Raw genomic sequence first — 18,257 nt, 5'->3', positions numbered from 1 at the left:
ATGTTGCAGTGCCAAAGCCAGTAAGTATCGCCCAGCCTACTCTCTAGGAGATGTTTCATATCTACACCAATTACGCTGAACACTTGGTAAACATGGGCGTTTTCAGACTCTAGTATTTTGATTATGTCCACTACAGCAGTCGCGTTTTCCTGTAAAAACTTAAGCTTGGAGTAGACTGTACTTTTTCACATCACTATCAATATGTGACCAAAGATCATCAAATTTTTTTGCCTTTGGCATTATCACTAAGCAAAGATTCTGTAAACAGTTGCCACGTGAATATTATAGCATTCACAGCCTTTAGGACTGAGAACCACCGACTAAATTACAAAGTTAGGATGGCTCTTTCTTTGATGCCACGCAAAGTACAGTATGAGAAATATTTGCATTTTAGTTCCTGGGCATATTGAAACAGTGCACCAAAATGGACTACAAAGCCAATAGCATTCTTCAACTTAAGTGTGAAAATTGTAAAGATGCTTTCAGCATACCATCTAGCAAGTGACAAGGATCTCTTACAGCGAAGCACTTCAGCTCACGTATTGATTTTGGTGGGTCATCATACAACTTTTTTCATATACAAATCTGAATTACTGCAAATACAAAGATATCACTCCAATCTTTATTGAACTTGGTAGGAAAGTTTTGCAGCAGCATCCCAAGTGACACTGCTTTCCAAGTTTACCAAACGTCTAGTGACATGTTTTCACCACTATCTCAGATGCTTGGTGACAACACTCTTTTCACATTTACCTTTCACTACACCTTGCATTGAATGTTTAAAGCCAGGGTGTTTGGCAATTCACCTACCATCAATACTGATTTGCCTGAAGAGGGGGCTGATGTATCAAAGGATTTCACCCATTTTCTGTCTGTGGATAAATGTGATGGTACATATTGGGAAAGATTATTATGAAACCAGCCATTTTACTTATCATTGAAATCAAATGTAGCCAAAATATCAAAGATGATTTTGATATTTGCTGATCCTCTACAGTTTATAAAATAACTAAAAAAGACCTAAAACATGCTTCTAAACCTTCATCTTCAGACCAAAGACCACAAAAGTGAAAAAAGCAGAGGGAAGAAGAAACAATATTTTCGTGGCATCCCTAAAAAACAAAACTCAAGCAGAATAATGTTAGCCCAGTATTTCTTGCTGCTTTCTTGTTTAACAAAGTTACATTGTATTAGCCCCTTCAGGAAGAAATAAAAATGACCCTTTCACCCATCTTTTCCTTTCTTTGAAAGGCACTTAGTTTGTGGTTGTTAAGGTGTTTTTTCAGTGTTTATATGTTTACACTGGTGATGGCTATTTTCCTGGCGGTTGGGTTTTATCGGTTATTATAGATTTAAACCTAAAACCAGATAGCCTAATTATATACAAAAACAAGGAGGAACACATTCTTTGCAACTTTCGCAACTAGCCCAAAACAGTGATTAGATGTGTGTGTAGATCTAGGAATCACTGAGTGGGTTTTTAGAAACTTGTATTGTTGGGGCAATGGATTCACATATGGTACTCTGTATTTTACAGTGAGTGATGAAAGGTTATACTAGTGTATGATGAGGTGTATCTGATTGTCACGTGGATGATGCCATTAGTGATGTCATCAGTGATGTCATTTGAGATGTCATCAGTGATGTCATCAGTGATGTCACTGACCATGTCATGAATGATGTAATATGTGACATCATCAGCAGTGGATTGCGGGCGCGCGAGTTATAGTTAGCAGAACTAACTATAACGGAGGAATTTCAATGGTTTTGTACGAGTGAAATGTCCAGCTAACTATAACAGCCCTGAAACCTATGGTTTTTGCAGTGAATTTCTAAGGTTTTTTAAATGCTAATTCCTAACTATAACATGTCTGAAGCCTATGGTTTTTTCAGTGAATTTCAAAGATTTTTTAAATGATAATTTTTAAATGTAATAATAGTTATATGTATTTTTGTTATACTGATTTTCTACAGTTTTTTAACTGTTTATTTTTACATATTTTATGTTTTCAAATTACATTATATATTTTTTATATAAATGGAAATAAAAATGTTTTTTAAAATATTGAAACTGAAATTTAGTTTTTTGCCAGGGTCACTGGATGAGTACTTGGGTACTGACTGAATGATTAGAGTACTGCAAAGAGAGTGCCTGGGTGAATTTATAAGTGTTTGGGTTTTGGCGCAGTGAATGGATTAGTACATGGTGCTGAATGGGTCACTAGAGGAGTGCAAGGGGAGTGACAGGGTGTTTGCTTGAAGTGTATGGATACTGACTGGGGAATTGAAGGTGTGAAAGACAAGTGTGTAGGTGGTTAGAGGACTGCATGCATAGTGGATAGCAGTTTGAAGCAGTCCATGTGCTAAGGCCTGGCTCACTGCATGAGTACTTGGGTACTGACTGAATGATTAGAGTGCTGCAAGGAGAGTGCCTGGGTGAATTTATAAGTGGTTGGGTTTTGGCGCAGTGAATGGATTAGTACATGGTGCTGAATGGGTCACTAGAGGAGTGCAAGGGGAGTGACAGGGTTTTTGCTGGAAGTGTATGGATGCTGACTGGAGAATTGAAGGTGTGAAAGACAAGTGTGTAGGTGGCTAGAAGACTGCATGCATAGTGGATAGGGATTTGAAGCAGCCATGTGCTAAGGCCTGGGTCACTGGATGAGTACTTGGGTACTGACTGAATGATTAGAGTACTGCAAGGAAAGTGCCTGGGTGAGTTTATAAGTGTTTGGGTTTTGGCGCAGTGAATGGATTAGTACATGGTGCTGAATGGGTCACTACAGGAGTGCAAGAGGAGTAACAAGGTGTTTCCTGGAAGTGTATGGATACTGACTGGGGAATTGAAGGTGTGCAAGACAAGTGTGTAGGTGGTTAGAGGACTGCATGCATAGTGGATAGGAGTTTGAAGCAGTCCATGTGCTAAGGCCTGGCTCACTCCATGAGTACTTGGGTACTGACTGAAAGATTAGAGTACTGCAAGCAGAGTGCCTGGGTGAATTTATAAGTGGTTGGGTTTTGGCGCAGTGAATGGATTAGTACTTGGTGCTGAATGGGTCACTAGAGGAGTGCAAGGAGAGTGACTGGGTGTTTGCTGGAAGTGTATGGATACTGACTGGAGAATTGAAGGTTTGAAAGACAAGTGTGTAGGTGGTTAGAAGACTGCATGCATAGTGGATAGGAGTTTGAAGCAGTCCATGTGCTAAGGCCTGGCTCACTGCATGAGTACTTGGGTACTGACTGAATGATTAGAGTACTGCAAGGAGAGTGCATGGGTGAATTTATAAGTGTTTGGGTTTTGGTGCAGGTTAACTGACTCTGACTAAACAGTCGTAGAGCCAGTGCTATGCTAAAAGACACTTAGAATACAGTTAAAACACCTACATACAGTAGCTAACACTATGCGTTGGGGTACCCCTGTGATTAGAATGGACCTCCTCTGTAAGCCCCTAGTACATAATAGGGCAGGGGGATTAAAACTACATCTTAAAACGCGCCACAGGGTGCGTTTGCACACTGGTGAAGGGAGGGGGGGGCTGAGCTGACGTGTGCAAACAGGCCCTTTGGCCATTTTAATTTGGGAGATTAAGTCCCCTTGAATCCTGAAGGTCCCTAGGGTCCAAGTAGCCCACTAGGTACCTCCAGTAAGCGCCACAGAGCTGCATTGCAGAGAGGTGTAAAAAAGGGCACGGCCTGGGCCACCTCTGTGCAACACAGCGCAGTGGCGCTTACTGGAAGCACCTGGTGGACTAGTTGGCCCCAGAGTCCCTCAGGATTGAAGGGGAATTATTTCCCCATCTTAAAACCCGCTACAGGGCGTGTTTGCACACGCCACCTCAGGCCTCATCCCCTCCCTTCACCACTGTGTAAACGCACCCTGTGTCCATTTTAATTTGGGATATTAAGTCTCCTTGAATCCTGAGTGTCCCTAGGGTCCAAGTAGCCCACTAGGTACCTCCAGTAAGAGCCACAGAGCTGCGTTGCAGAGAGGTGTAAAAAGGGGCATGGCCTGAGCCACCTCTCTTAAACACAGCGCAGTGGCGCTTACTGGAAGCACCTGGTTGGCTAGTTAGACCCCAGGGGCCCTCAGGATTGAAGGGGAATAATTTCCCCAACTTAAAACGCGCCACAGGGCGTGTTTTCACACGTCACCTCGGGCCCCATCCCCTCCCTTCACCACTGTGTAAACGCGCCCTGAGGCCGTTTTAAGTTGGGAGATAAAGTCCCCTTGAATCCTGATTGTCCCTTGGGTCCAACTAGCTCACTAGGTACCTCCGGTAAGCGCCACAGAGCTGCGTTGCAGAGAGGTGTAAAAAGGGGCACGGCCTGCACCACCTCTCTGCAACTCAGCGCAGTGTCACTTACTGGAAGCACCTGGTGGGCTAGTTGGCCCCCAGGGACCCTCGGGATTGAAGAGGTATTAATTCCTCAACTTAAAACGCGCCACAGTGCGTGTTTGCACACATGTCACCTCAGACCCGCCCCCTCCCTTCACCATAGTGCTAACGCACCTGTAGTGCATTTTAAGTTGGGGGATTAACTCCCCTTGAATCCTGAGGGTCCCTTGGGCACAACTAGCCCACCAGCTACGTCCATTAAGCGCCACAGAGCTGCATTGCAGAGAGGTGTAAAAAGGGGCTTGGCCTCAGAACACCTCTCTGCAACGCAGCCCCCTGGCGCATACTGGAGGTTCCTGGTGGGTTAGTTGGCCCCAAGGGACCCCCAGTATTCAAGGGGAGTTCGTTCCCCATCTATGTATATACACACGCGCCTCTGCATGTTCTTAGTCCTCGCTCAAACTGCTTTTGAGATTGTTCATTATGCACTGTTACTTCGCTGAACCTGAACACTGGTTTGTCTGTATTCATCTTCTGAAAGTGCAAATGTATTTATTTAGAAGTTTCATACTTCACCATTCTGTAATTTTCGAGTGCTGTGGAACACTTTGCATTATATATCATACCTACAAGAGGGGTATATTTATTTGCGCTAATGCCAGCTTATTAGGGATAGAATTGCAGGGCATTGCCCATAGATAATTGATGTTCAATAACCAGCTTGTGGTGGCTTATGCGATGTCCAGGATAAAGTGTCATTAAGAGTGGAGGCAGCTGTAAGAAAACGCCAAGTTCTGGACAGACACAACTTGTTGTTGTTTTTACTTATTGATGCTGGCCATCCAGAGTTCCTAGACTGCTGTATGAGGAGGGCTTAGAGTATTGTTGTATGATTGTCTGAACAGTTTGGGTTCCTGCAGTTTCTTGAAGATTCAAAAACTTGGTGGCACCTTCATGTGGAGGTTAGATTGTGTGTACTGCTGTGGCCCCTGTTCACCTTTGGATCTCACCTGGTGTCTTTCTCTTTTGAACTTTGGTGATCCGATGATCTGTGCATCTGATGTTCATAGTTTTCTTGCTGAGGCATAGTGTGAGACCTGCTTTCTCTTCTACCCTGGCTATTCCTCCATTACGTCTTATGCCTGGAACACTGTACTTTGAATTTGCTCCTGGCATCCATAGACGGTCAGTTATTTTAAGATTGGTTTGATGTTGTTCAGTTTCTTCGGATTAAGAGTCTACTTTGGTGGCCTTTTCTCTGCATGTTACAGTCTATCAGACCCTCACAGGTAGTTTTCATAAGATCTGAAAGTGGAGTTATTAAACCCTTCGCTCCTGCTGCCCCAGCCAAATTTTCAACAAAGACAGGGTTAAACCGTGGTCTTCTTTGACAATAATGTATAAACCATAGATACCCAGAGTTTGTTCATGGACATAAAACATTACAGTCTTCATCCCCATTTTCAGTGTCATAGGAACCTTCTAGCTAGAAATATTAGCAGAAGATTGTCTGGATGTTTGGGAGCCCACAAGGGCATGAGCTGCCTCCGCCTGAAACATATGTCAGATATGCAAAGCTTCTCAAATGTGTTTTGATGCAATATTAGATGAATTACAATTCACCACTGCTTGGCATCTCAGTGAGGCTTTCCTTGCTCTTTCACTGTCTGTCTTGGCTCTTTTTATTGTCAGTGTGACTTGTGTGATCTTATTGTGGTCTCTTGTGTAACCATTGGGATGTCATGCAGTGTGACTTCTTGTGATCTCATTGTGGTTTCTTGTTAAATCAATTAGTACACCATGTGATCTTAGTGTGACTTATTGTGATCTTATTGTGGTTTCTTGCTGAGCTGATTGGGAAGCCTTGTGATCTTATTTTGGTTTCTCTTTAGCTCATTGGGGCGCTTTGGAGCTCATGGTCTGCCTTGGGAGCATATGATGGTTAATTTGTGGCTCTGTGTTGCCTCAGCATAGTTTGCTCTACTTTTTTCTCAGTCACAATGGGTACTTGTAAAGAAATAACAAATGGCAGACTAAGGTCCTGCACATCCAGACCACATGTACAATAAATTTGAAAGTGGTGCAATCACTTCCCACACCCGCCGTCCAGAGGTGTGGGAGATCACTGATTTTTTGAAAAAATACAAAAGGTCCACTCGTTGTGAAGTCAAGACGCACGAATCAAAGTCTGTTCCAAAATTACTTCTTTTTATTTGAATTCATCTTTAAAACTGGCACATAGCCAACGCGTTACGTTCCCAATTTTTGCCAGAGGGAACTTCGTCAGGGCTGTAATTTCATAGACAAGACACGACTTTAGAACTACAATAACCAACATATAACAAACATTTAAAAACATTTAAAAAGACATCTCAAAATTGATAATGACAAACGGCCCACCGGTTCATAAATTACAACAACTCATATATGCAAAATACATCAGAGATAGACAATCATACCCCAGTTGAATATAAAGAAATCCCACATGTAAAGTGCAAATGTCTAATACATAGGTCTATATACAGCTCACAGGAAAAGACAGTGTAAACATCCTAAACTATCATAAAAAGTACATATGTCTAATACATAAATCTATATACAGTTCACAAAAAGAAAAAGCTTAAGTATCCTAACCTATCAATACTGTGGAACACCACCATGTTCTGGCAAATGTGATAATGGACAGCTCCATACAATAAAAAGCAATATCTATTGCATAAAGTCGGGTTCACCCTATATGTGATCATTTGACCAGCCCCCTCTTTTTAAGACCATAGCCCAGTTGGAAACCAAGGAATGAGTAAAACCTATAAAAGGAATTTTTATGCAAACGAAATGTTAATAGATTAGTTAACTAGGGAGGGGGATTCCAGGTGAGTAGGAAACTAAAGTGAAGAACAAAACATGAGTAGAAATCAACTGAATTACAAGAAAATTGACAATTCTCACCTCTTTTGTCTTAAGCTGAAAATTTTCAGTAACAGGTACTTAGAGTCTAGTTGAACCTCAAATGGAAGAAATAACATCCATGACAATATATGTTGCAAAGTCTATAGTAAGACATAGAAGAATAAAGGCGATTGTAACATAGAGAAGCCGGTGATAATTTCCGACACTTTAACCAAACATATATGGAATTCATCAAAGTGCCATGGAATGAGTACCCATGGTACAAAAAAGATGCTGTGTATTTGACCACTACTAGGGAAAAGAAGCAAAAAATAAAATAAATTAATGTGTATATAAACCCAATTTCTAATAAAAGTAGACTCACCTAATACTAAAGAACAAAGAAACGGAGAAAGTCCAATAGGCACGGTTCGATGAAGCTATGTTAAAGTAACAAGATGCTGTAGGTACTGTAAAAAGAAAAGAAAAGAAAGGATGAGTATTACCCCAAGCACAAATGCGATTATGCATCTCTAAGTGACAAGCCTCATGCAAGTATCTATTAGTAAAAAGGACAGGACCAAGTCCCACCCAGCACCCTTACTAAAAGGTGAACCCGGGAATGCACATCAACATCAATGCGCAAGATCAGGTGGAGGAAGGAAACCCCACATCACCCCCAAACAGGAAAAACGAGAAAGCCGCCGTTCCAATAGCAAATAAGCAGCACCAGGGAAGGCACACATGCAGCAAGGGGAGGACGAATTAACCAGGCCCCCACCGCGTCAATAGAAAATCCCGATCCCCAGGGGCTGTCTCGGACACGGGACCACGATGTATACCTGCGACCAAGTCCAACAATGGGTACTTGTGAATGCTCTAGGGCTTTTGTGCCCTCTTGTGCCTTAGTATGCTGTTTATCAAGTCCGCTTTGATGCCTTTTGATCCTTCCTTGCATTTATGTTTCCTGGGCCGTACATGGCTCCTTCAGAGGTCACTATGTTGTCTCTGTGCTTTCTTGGTTCTTGTAATCTTACTATTACTTTCTGAGCTCTTCCTTCGTTCCACTGTCTCTTTTTGTGATCTCATTGCAATCCCTTGGACATCATAAGCTGTTCTCTAGATCCATCATGACTCCTTGAAAACTCACCATTGCTTTCTTTACATCTTCACAGGCCCACTGCTGCTTCTTTTGGACCTTATTGTCTCTTGCTCTGCTTGTATCTAGACCAACATGCCCTAGTGATCTGATTGTGGCTCTCTTTGCATTTTTACATGTACACCATGGATCCTGTTGCTCTCATTATAACATCTTGTGTTGTCACATACACGTTCCCTCGGACTGTTGTGCCTCCTTAGATTGTCATTGTGGTTTTCTCTTTTCTGTCCTAGATCCACCTTGGCTTGCTCTTCCCTTTCTCGTGGCATTTTCTTCGCACTGGGAACTTACTGTGGCTTGCTCTGGTCTTTCTTAAATCCATTGTGACTTTCTCTGCTCTTTTTATAGATCCATTTCTTGCTCTTTCTCTTGCTTACATCTCTTCCTGGAATCTTGTTGTGGCTTGATTGGCTCTTTCCTGAATCCATCATTGCTTCTTATTTTTAAAGGTATCTCAATAAGTTCTTTCTGTTGTCATCTGAGACTCATTTCAAACTTATTGAGGCATCTTCTGTCTAGCAGTGGCCCGGGTCTGTCTTGTAAGCCCCTGCGGTGCATGGAATCCTCTTTTGTTATGTTTATAGGGTAAATGCTGAAATCCCAGGCCTCAGTTATTACATTTTACGAGCGTTTTGGGGGGTCTTACAATAATTGTGTGTTAAGTGTTAGCCTGCTGTGCCCTTTCTAGAGCCCTCATAGCTCCTTGAGATCTCACAGAGGCTCACTCTGCTTTTCTCAGGTTCCTTGGTATTTATTTTATTTATTGAAATCAGTAGTGCATCCAAGGTAACACAACTATACTAATATAAACATACACCGTTGAATCATGTTCAACATAAAAAAATTTGTAAAATACAGTTTTCTAGTGCGTAGAAATGCCTTCCATAAACCCAACATTTTTTGTATTTTACAAATTTAAAAATGGAGTAAAAAAAGTACTCCAACCTTGATATGCTTTATGGGTTCTAGCGATGACGTGCTTACTAATATCCTCCGTCCATTGTCTCTCCTTGCAATCTCACACTGTCTTGCTCTGTACCTTCCTAATGCATCGTGGCACCCTGTGATCTCAGGATAGGATACTGTGCCAATTCTTCCCTCCCCCACCCTCTCCATTGTGGCTCCATGCTGCCTCGACATGCCTTGCTCTGCTCTTTCTTTTACCCATTGTGGATCCGTGCGGCTATACCATGACCTGGCCTGTTCTTTCTTTTACCCATTCTGGCTCCATGCCGCCTCGCCATAATTTGATCTACTCTTCCTTTTACCCATTGTGGCTCCGTGCGTCCTTGCCATGACTTGGTCTTCTCTTCCTTTTGCCCATTGTGGCCTCCCTGTGGCTCCGTGCGGCCTCGCCATGACTTGGTCTTCTCTTCCTTTTGCCCATTGTGGCCTCCCTGTGGCTCCGTGCGGCCTCGCCATGACTTGGTCTTCTCTTCCTTTTGCCCATTGTGGCCTCCCTGTGGCTCCGTGCGGCCTCACCATGACTTGGTCTTCTCTTCGTTTTGCCCATTGTGGCCTCCCTGTGGCCTTGCTGTGACTTGGTGTGTTCTTTCTTTTATCCATTGTGGCTCCCTGCAGCTTGGCTATGACTTGTTCTTCTCTTCCTTTTACCCAATGTGGGGCTGTGCGGCCTTGCCAAGCACTTGGTCTGCTCTTTCTTTTATCCATGGTGGCTCCGTTCTGCCTCGCCATGCCTTGCTCTGCTCTTCCTTTTACCCTTTGTGGCTCCCTCTGGCCCGCCATGCCTTGCTCTGCTCTTTCTTTTACCCATTGTGGATCCCTTTTTTTTAAGCAAATAAGAAGAGGGTGAAGGCTATATTGCCGCACCTGACAAGTGAATAGTGTCGTTAGCGTATAATTCTATAGTGCAGAGAACCGAGGAACACTTCCCTCTGAGCTCCTCAATCAGGAACAAGTCCTGTCAAAAACATACATGCAACAGGGTTCAGCACTATTTAGAAAAAGTCTGTTGTATTTAAAGGAATGTCCAAGACGTAGTTATGATTTTCAAAGGAATTCTTTTCTTTATTTGATATTTTCACAGGCATAGAATATCACAGCCTTGATAGCATGAGAAAGCCATGGCCGACGCGTTTCGTCTCCTAAAAGGAGACTTCTTCAGGGCTATAGAAAAAAATATACAGAATATAATTTAATACCCAAAGCACCAACATATATATGTACATGCAAAGACAAAACATTCTACAAAGTTGAATTTTTACAGAAAATCTTACCAAATGTACGGCATGTCTAATAATAAAACGTCAATAATAAGTTCACACTAAAAGAAGAAGGGCCTATATAACAAAAAATATATATTCACTGTTCTATGAATTTTAAGTGCCTATCACTCTACAATTTCATTACCGTGTATATAATGAATGCAATGTTCAAAAGAGCTCATAATATGGTCATAGTATCTCATTGATAATTCATGTCGTATCATAAAACATAAAAGATCCCAAAACCAATATTGGTTTATGCGAATGTGGTCATTGCCACATAAATCACAGTACCAAAAGTATAAAGAAATTTTTACAAGAAGAGAGAGCAGAACCTATAGACCAGCATATTATAAAATAAATTTCAGGCAATACAGCTCATTCAAATTTTTGCCTGATTGATTGTTAATACATTTATACACTTTATTGGATTAAAACATTATTACTAGTCCCTGAGATCATTTTCACAAACCATATTACTCATATGATTCACAGATACTTTCAGCGTCATAAACACCGAGCATCAAACAAATTATTTATTAGTAACTTATTGCTTCCGAAGCAAGCATGATGCGCAAGAACCTAGTTTATAATAGATGCATATCAATAACTTAAATGTGCATTAAAAAGGAATATTTTTGGCCATATAAGACTTACCAAACAAATGACCTATTTCATGGAGTTTCCTCAGTTAAGGAACAAAGCCTTATATCTGGGTGAGGGTATATGTAGACCTTCATTCAATAATATTCAATACCTATCGAAAAATTTATAAAAGCAAGTGTTTTAATAAAAAATTGATTAAATATTACATATAATTAGCAGAAAAATATCTATTGGAGAAGGATAAGAGGTCAGTATCATAAATGAATATTCAATTATGAAAAACAACAGATGTTCTCAAGTGTTGCATAAATAATGTGCAACGTGTTTATTTAACAAAAGGGAAAAGGCTGCCCTGCAGAGGTGAGACATAAGCATAGTATTCGAATTTCAAAACTAATAAATTAATCTGACAGCCAAAATAATCAAAGATATTTCGCACAGACCAAGTGACACTCATAGAATCAAGTACTATAAATCAATGCTCTTAAAGATATATGCTCATGGGGAGTAGAACAACAGACCATTCTCTATAATAACAAGAAGCAACAACATATCAATTTAGAAAAGAAAAATATTGTGTCCTAAATGCACTCACCCAAATAAAATAATATCGCTAGCTTTTTTCTGGTCGCAGTCGTAGATAAGTTGAATACTCAAGCAATAACTTCTTTAAATCTCCCGCTCCATAGTATGCAATACCTGGCGAAGGATATGAGTAAAAATCAGCGACGCAAAGAACCGGGCGGCCATCTTAAGATGACAGAATATTAACTAGTATCAATAGGTGACCATTGTGATAACGTGACATGGCGAAATATATCACTATAATCTGAGCGAGAAAGCAAGGTAAAAATATTAATACCGTGCAAGCTTCAGAGTTTATAGATCTTAAGATTCAGATAGCGTGTCATCATGAGCCCGTTCCATATTGAACATCCCCTACACAATGAGCACCTTAATTGCGGCCTAAACGTTTCATCTACATATCCTTACCTAAACGGCATGGTAGCCCGTATCCTCGTCTCTGCAGTCTCGAGTAATTAACAGAACACCAGAACTTGAGCGTATTTAAACCTTCTCAGTTCCGTAATGAGCAACACCTGACGAATGATAGCAGTAGATGACGGCCGTAAACACAAAAAACGCTAGTTAGCGCGGCGGCCATCCTAAAACAACAGGATATATATTTATATCTGCGTTGTTATACACTCTGATAACATGATGCAACTCGCCTTAAGCAGATACAAATTAAGAATATGTAAATCCTGTATACATTTAAAAACCTATTATATTTATACAAATAAAAAAATAGGAAAATATAAATCATAAAGTTTGTCGAGTTCAATGTAGAAGTACCGGTGAACGCTCTAATGGTGAAATAAGCACCAGAGCTTCTACATATATAGAACCCCAATATTCCGCAGTACGCAGCGCTTAATGGACGATAACAATAAAGACTGCCAAGTGCGCGAAAGACACAAAAACACGGTGGCCATCTTAAGACGACGTGCGCATTGAAAAGCCTATTGATAAATTAAAGAAATAATCAAGTAATACACAATGTAGATCAAATACGAAAAGATTTCAACTCAAGAAATGTATATGGCCAATATGTGTTTAAGGTTCACAAAGTGGTTCGTAGATCCTAGGACAAGTATGGCATTGAAAAGTCTATTACTATATTGTGTAAGTGAAAAAATAGTTCACAATGTGGATCAAAAACAACTAAAATTCCACCTCATTAGTATCTTTAGGTGGCCAACGTGTAGTATAGTTCACAAAATGGCTCATAAACCTTTGACCGAGTATAGCAAGGCACCAAGACAACAGACACCCTTAAACGTTCACAAACATCTTATATGTAGATGTATCAATGATACCTGCAATCATAAATTTTAATGCGACCAATCATGCTGTCAACCAAACAAGATGTCCCTTAGATTTGGTTAGATTTATAAGAAATATGACCTCTCATAATGGATAATGTGTACGGAGATTATTCCTAAAGCACAGATTTTATGAAGAAGAGGGACATAAAAGCAACCAATGTCCCACTAATCATCTATGGAGATCAATATAGATAATATGTCAAGATGGTAATTGCAAAATTATAAATAGAACAGAGTTTCTTATGTTCATGAACAGCATACAATATATCCAATAGTAAGTATCCAAACAGTCTCACAAAGTGTGGTACAATCTATATGCTATTCATCAATGGTGTAACATCAACACCATTTAATTTCATCACAGGAAATGGTGTAATTCATCATTAACATTGAGACCAAACTTATTTGACCTGAGACGGCAAATCCAGGATGCCTCACGCTGCCTGAGTAACAATTCTCTATTGCCTCCTCTCTCTGGCATTTTAACATGATCAGTGCCACAGAAGGTAATGTTCTTATCATTAGGATGTCACAGTTTCTTATTGCTTGTACATGTTCCTGAATTCGCAGTTTCAAACTACGAATACTGCTACCAACGTATACCTTATCACAGGAGCATGTTATCATGTATACCGTGAACGTCGTATTACAGTTGATAAAGCAGTTTACAATAAACTCCCTCGATTGTCCGCTCCTGAATTTTTTAAGTTTGTTTAGACCATGTTTGCATATAGAGCAACTTTCACATGTGTAAAAGCCTAATAGTTTTTCTGGTAACCATGTGAGATTAATGGTTTGTGCACCTTTGATGTAACTAGGGCTGAGTATATCTTTGAAAGTTCTGTTTCTGCGATACACTACTCTTGGTTTATTTGATACTATATTAGCTGGAAAATTTTCAACCGTCAGCAAATTCCAATTTTTTCTTAAGATGTTATAAATATGATTACTGAAGATGTTATATTCAGTAATAAATAAAACCTCAGAGGGTTGTTTTTTGGCATATTGTCTGCTCTTATTGCTGATCGTTAGCATCTCCTTTCTGTTCAAAGACAGAGCTCGTTTCTCTGCATTGTTCAGACATGACTGATCATAACCTCTCTTAGAGAAATATTTTTAATTTGAACAATATTCTTGGTGAAGTCTTTATCCATGCTACAATTCCGTCTTGCACGTACCATTTCACCATATGGTATGGCTTTAATGGTAGATTGAGGATGAGCACTTGTGGCATGCAAATAGCTGTTACAAGATGTTTTTTTCTTATACATGTCACTATGAATCTTAGTGCCACTTGTAAACAGTTTCAAGTCAAGAAACTCTATGCTAACCTCAGAGTGTTGGATGGTTAATCTAACATTAAAATTATTCCTGTTCAAATAATCATGGTACATGTTCAAACTCTCAACCGTTCCATGCCAAATCATAATAATGTCGTCAATGTACCGTCCATAAAAAATTATTCTGTCACTCCATCCATGGGCCCCTGGGCCCCAGACATGCTCCACCTCATACAACCCCTTGAAAAGGTTAGCATAAGATGGAGCAAATCTGGAGCCCATGGCAGTACCCTGCACCTGAAGAAACCATTTGCCATTGTGCAGAAAAGCATTGTGTGTCAGAATCATTTCTGTTATTTCCAGCAGCATATGAGTATGCTCAAGGTGCTGAGCACCCCGTTTGAATAAGAAATGTTTAAGAGCTCTCATCCCTTCCTGCATTTGAATGCAGGTATATAGACTTTCTACGTCCATAGTTACAAAGAGTAGATTGTCCAAATCCCATGAGAAATCCTCTAATTTACATAGAAGATCTGAGCTATCCCTCAAATACGATGGTAGATTTTTTACAATAGGTTGAAGGAAACCATCAACATATTTGGCAATATGTTCCGTAGGCCCACCATTGCCAGAAATAATGGGCCTCCCTGGTGGAAAGGGGCCACCCTTATGAATTTTAGGTAGTATATAAATGCAGGGTAGTCTGGAATGGTGGGCCTGTAAGAATTTGTATTCATTGGTTGATAGCAAACATGATTCATGCCAATCCCACAACTTGGAGTTAACATTGTTTTCAATCTGGATGGTTGGATTGGTCATCAATCTCTTGTAACAAGACACATCATTCAACTGTCTATCTATCTCCTTCAAATAATCATTGGTGTTCATGAGGACAATGTTCCCGCCCTTATCAGCTTATCTGATAACCAAGTTTTTATCGTCTCTAAGAGTCTGTAAGAGTTTATGATCCCCAGCACTAAAATTGCTTTTGTGCATGCAAACTCTTCTTTTATGATGTAAATCCTCTAATTCATGAAGATCACTAGTGACTTTTTTATAAAAAGTGTCAATGGCTGATTCCCTAATCTGTGGAAGTATAAATGTAGAATTAGGACGTAAACCACTATCTATAGTGTAGTCTTGTGAAACACCAAACTTATTCGCTACCTGCATGACATTGCCGACCTCTTCCTCATCATGCAATGATGCAAGAAGATGTGTGTTATATACGTCAGCAATAGAAAGTTCAAGGTTGTCATTCATGTTAGACATGGGAACGCATTGGGCAACAGGATGATCTTCAAAGAATTTCTTTATTTTCAGTTTACGAACAAATTTGAATAGGTCTGTGTGTACATTGACAAAGTCACATTTACCAGTAGGACAATAGTTGAGACCCTTACTGAGAACAGATTCTTCTTGTGAGGAGAGACATTTAGATGACAAATTGACAATGGTAAGTGCATTATTTACAGAAGAGGTGTCAGGGCATTCATCTGAATTCAACACAAACAGATTTAATTCTTGTTGACAACATTCTGTTCCCTTGCTTTTATGCCTGATCTTGTGTTTCTTGCCACCCCTCCACCTACGTCTCCATTGTGAGTTTTTGTTAGATTCCCCAAACGGTATCTCCGTACTTCTTGTAAAAAAACGGAAGGTGAGTTGATATTTAAGGCACCACTAGTACCCTCCCCTGGATCACTCTCCAGAGAGGATATCGAGGTGTTACTGGAGCTAAGGCTAGCAGGTTTTTCACATACCTTTTCTTTTTCTTGAGGTTTTGTGGATCCCTGTGGCTTCTTCATGCCTTGCTCTGCTCTTCCTTTTACCCATTGTGGCTCCCTGTGGCCTCACAATAACTTAGTCTACTCTTTCTTTTACCCATTGTGGCTCCATACGGCTTCGCCATGCCTTGGTCTTCTCTTTCTTTTACATTTTGTGGCTCCATGCGGCTTCACCATGCCTTGGTCTGCTCTTTCTTTTATCCATTGTGGCTCCCTTCAGCCTGGCCATGATTTGGTCTGCTCTTTCTTTTATCCATTGTGGCTCTGTGCTGCCTCGCCATGCCTTGCTCTACTCTTTCTTTTATCCATTGTGGCTCCATGCGTCCTCGCCATGCCTTGCTCTACTCTTTCTTTTATCCATTGTGGCTCCATGCGTCCTCGCCATGACTTGGTCAGCTCTTCCTTTTACCCATTGTGGCTCTGTGCTTCCTCGCCATGACTTGGTCTGCTCTTCCTTTTATCCATTATGGCTCCCTGTGGCTTCTTCATGCCTTACTCTGCTCTTTCTTTTATCCACTGTGGCTCCCTCCAGCCTGGCCATGGTTTGGTCTGCTGTTTCTTTTATCCATTGTGGCTCTGTGCGTCCTCGCCATGCCTTGGTCTTCTCTTTCTTTTACATTTTGTGGCTCCGTGTGACCTCACCATGCCTTGGTCTGCTCTTTTTTTTACCCATTCTGGCTCCATGCCGCCTCGCCATGACTTGGTCTGCTCTTCCTTTTATCCATTGTGGCTCCGTGCGTCCTCGCCATTACTAGGTCTGCTCTTCCTTTTACCCATTGTGGCTCCGTGCGTCCTTGCCATGACTAGGTCTTCTCTTCCTTTTGCCCATTGTGGCTCCCTGTGGCCTCACAATGACTTGGTCTTCTCTTCCTTTTGCCCATTGTGGCCTCCCTGTGGCTCCGTGCGGCCTCGCCATGACTTGGTTTTCTCTTCCTTTTGCCCATTGTGGCTCCGTGTGGCTTCGCCATGACTTGGTCTGCTCTTTCTTTTATCCATTGTGGCTCCATGCGTCCTCGCCATGCCTTGGTCTGCTCTTTCTTTTATCCATTGTGGCTCCATGCGTCCTCGCCATGCCTTGGTCTGCTCTTTCTTTTATCCATTGTGGCTCCATGCGTCCTCGCCATGCCTTGGTCTGCTCTTTCTTTTACCCATTGTACCTCCGTGCAGCTTGGTCATGACTTTGTCTGCTTTCTTACCCATTCTGGCTCCCTGCAGGTTCGCCATGCCTTGCTCTGCTCCTTCTTTTGTCCATTCTGGCCCCCTGTAACCTCGCCATGACTTGGCCTGTTCTTTCTTTTACCCATTGTGACTCCCTGTCGCTTCGTCATGCCTTGCTCTGCTCTTTCTTCTATCCATTGTGCCTCCGTGCATCCTCGCCATGCCTTGCTTTGCTCTTTCGTTTACCCATGGTGCCTCCCTGTGTCCTTGCCATGACTTGGCCTGTTCTTTCTTTTACCCATTGTGACTCCCTGTCGCTTCGTCATGCCTTGCTCTGCTCTTTCTTCTATCTATTGTGGCTCCGTGAAGCTTCGCCATGCCTTGCTTTGCTCTTTCTTTTACCTATGGTGCCTCCCTGTGTCCTCGCCATGCCTTGCTTTGCTCTTTCTTTTACCCATGGTGCCTCCCTGTTTCCTCGCCATGCCTTGCTTTGCTCTTTCTTTTACCCATGGTGCCTCCCTGTGTCCTTGCCATGCCTTGCTTTGCTCTTTCTTTTATCCATTGTGCCTCCGTGCATCCTCGCCATGCCTTGCTTTGCTCTTTCTTTTACCTATGGTGCCTCCCTGTGTCCTTGCCATGACTTGGTCTGCTCTTTCTTTTACCCATGGTGCCTCCCTGTGTCCTTGCCATGACTTGGTCTGCTCTTTCTTTTACCCATGGTGCCTCCCTGTGTCCTCGCCATGCCTTGCTTTGCTCTTTCTTTTACCTATGGTGCCTCCCTGTGTCCTTGCCATGACTTGGTCTGCTCTTTCTTTTACCCATGGTGCCTCCCTGTGTCCTTGCCATGACGTGGTCTGCTCTTTCTTTTACCTATGGTGCCTCCCTGTGTCCTTGCCATGACTTGGTCTGCTCTTCCTTTTACCGTTT

The 18,257-nt window shown here is 41.6% G+C and overlaps 1 protein-coding gene across 1 annotated transcript in view; it reads left to right on the top strand.

Annotated features, from left to right (window-relative positions):
• CFAP57 (cilia and flagella associated protein 57) overlaps positions 1–18,257 on the top strand; it is a 355,646-nt gene that overhangs the window by 64,177 nt on the left and 273,212 nt on the right. The gene's annotated exons all lie outside the window — the stretch shown is intronic.

The sequence above is a fragment of the Triturus cristatus genome, chromosome 4_2, assembly GCF_964204655.1.
Source record: "Triturus cristatus chromosome 4_2, aTriCri1.1, whole genome shotgun sequence".
Classification (NCBI taxonomy): domain Eukaryota; kingdom Metazoa; phylum Chordata; class Amphibia; order Caudata; family Salamandridae; genus Triturus; species Triturus cristatus.
The sequence above is the reverse complement of the archived record's forward strand: the minus strand, read 5'-3'. Positions and strand labels throughout refer to the sequence as shown.